The sequence below is a fragment of the Palaemon carinicauda genome, unplaced genomic scaffold, assembly GCF_036898095.1.
Source record: "Palaemon carinicauda isolate YSFRI2023 unplaced genomic scaffold, ASM3689809v2 scaffold42, whole genome shotgun sequence".
Lineage (NCBI taxonomy): Eukaryota > Metazoa > Arthropoda > Malacostraca > Decapoda > Palaemonidae > Palaemon > Palaemon carinicauda.
Window position 1 is genome coordinate 317,501 of NW_027171673.1, and position 2,585 is coordinate 320,085.

The 2,585-nt window shown below is 40.9% G+C and overlaps 1 pseudogene; it reads left to right on the top strand.

Moving 5' to 3' along the window:
* The window catches only part of LOC137636867 (uncharacterized), a 2,127-nt pseudogene extending 626 nt beyond the window's left edge, over positions 1-1,501 (top strand).
* The last annotated feature ends 1,084 nt before the right edge of the window (positions 1,502-2,585 follow it).

The following is a 2,585-nucleotide window of genomic DNA, read 5'->3' on the forward strand; positions in this document are numbered from 1 at the left end:
ACTCACATTCACGGATGAAATAAAATATCTCAAGGAAAGAACAAATGCCAGAATGGCAGCCATGAGGTATATGTGCAAACTCAATGAAGGAGCAAATGAGCATGTCCAAAAGAAATATTATCTAGCCTGTACCAGAGCGCTCGTAGAATATGCTTCCCCAACACTCACTGGGCTAACGGATATACAAAAAGCCACAATAGAAGTAATTCAAAACAATGCCATTAGGCTCATGTTAGGCGCTCCAATATGGACAAGACTGTGCAACCTAAGGATGGAAACTGGATTACCAACCCTTGAGGATAGAATTACGCTAAGAAATGCAAGCACGGTTGCAAAGATGTCCCTGTCAAACAGAGACTCAATTACCGAAAAGAGAGTAAAAGAGGAACTGTTAAAACATCCTGAAGTTCAAACCCCAAGCTCTTAGGGCAAAGACCATAGTAACAACGTAAAGAGCCTTGGCCTACCTGAAATACTCCTACGGCTAAACCCAGACACAGCACAGGGTATACAACACATTCCACCATGGAAAAAGCAAGTAGCTAAATTCAACTACACCAAGCTCCCAAGAGCAAAAGAAAACTGCACAATAGAGGAACTTAGAAACGCATCAGAAGCAGCAATACACCCTGCAGAGACAATAGGGGCACAGATCTACTATACAGATGGTACAATGGATCCTGGAACCCAAACAGCGGGAGCTGCAGTTCACTCCTGCAAATTCACAGCATGCTGGAGAATATCAAATAATGTCTCCACCCTGCAGACAGAGCTTGTTGCAATACAACAAGCACTAAAATACTCTATTGAAAATGAGGCAGGACCAGTAGTCATTCATACTGATTCACGATCCTCAATGCAAGCCCTACAACAGGACAAAAACAAAGAAAACAAGTCCCTGATAGCTAATATTAAATCCCTCCTATATCAGCACAATGAAAGAAACAGACTAGTAACACTAAACTGGATCCCCAGTCACATCGGGATACCAGGGAATGAAAAGGCTGATGAGCTAGCCAAAAGCACCAGACACATTCATAATGTACAGGTACACATACAGCCTGCACTGCAACAAATTAAAAACAAAATAAAGACACAGCTCAAGGACAACCTAATCAAGGAACTACACATGAGGATAGAGAATGGCTCTCCCTCTGCCACATGGTACAAATGGGCCACGGAGCTAGAACCTCCACCCATAGACAGATATACCTTAAGGAAACAGGCTGTATGTATACACAGGCTCCGGCTGGGATACAAGGCAAATTGGGAAATCAGAGACGACATCCAGAGACCGTGTGATCACTGTGATGTCACACCACAACACGCCCTCTTGCACTATTTACTAGAATGCAGAGAAACAGCACAGCTGGGGGGTGATCTACTAGTAGACATCAACTCACCACAGGCCGGGAAAGTGGCGGCCACACTGGCAAAGGCAATTGTCGAAAGCATAGACACAAACACGCAGTTGCTTTGAAGACTACCTCCACCAAGGTAAAGACCTCAAATTCTCATCGCACCATCTCATCCCCTCATTGTAAGGCCCTATTCACATCATCCTTTGTACCTTCTAAACTAGCCTACCACTAAAAACATTATATTATAATATAATATTATTGCTATATATTCCTATATTATTTAAGTTTTTATAGATGTATAAGGTTAAATATACCATTTTTCTTTTTCAGAGGGGGAGGGTATTGATGATAATTGTTTTAATGGATGTGAATGGCGGTCGGATAACAGAAAGTCTTTGGAAAATTTTTCGGGAGTAATTTCACATTTAGGTAAGGAAGAACAAAGGTCTTTGAAAAATTTAGTATCTAATTATAAAGAATTATTTTTGGATGTACCGGGTAGGACTTCGGTCCTTGAACATGATGTAGAGGTAGGTAGCGCCACTCCTGTGAAACAATCTCCTTACAGGTTGAATCCCTTCAAAAATGAGGTTGTAGCGAAGGAAGTGGATTATATGCTAAAACATGACCTAATTGAACCTAGTCAAAGTCCTTGGTCATCACCTGTTGTATTGGTAAAGAAATCCGACGGTGATTTCAGGTTATGTTTTGATTACCGTAAGTTGAATGAGTTATCTAAATCTGATTGTTATCCATTACCTCGAATTGAGGATTGTATTGATCGAATGGGGAAGGCCAAATACATTAGCAAATTCGATTTGTTGAAAGGTTATTGGCAAGTTCCTCTTTCAAAGCGGGCAAGGGCCCTGTCTGCTTTTGTAACACCACAGGGATTGTTTCAATGTAAGGTTATGCCGTTTGGTATGAAGAATGCGGCTGCCACCTTTCAGAGGTTAATGAATACTTTAGTCCATGGTTTAGAAGGATGTGTTGTGTATATTGATGATATTGTTATTTATAGCGATGATTGGGAAACCCATTTAAAACGTATTAGGGCACTATTTGAGGTGTTGAAAAAGGCAAATTTGGTAATTAATTTAAAGAAAAGCGATTTCGCAAAGGCGAAGGTGGTATATTTGGGTCATGAGGTTGGTAATGGTAAAGTTGCTCCTAAGCAGGCCGATATCGAAAGTATTGAAAATAGGGTAGTCCCTAAATGTAGGA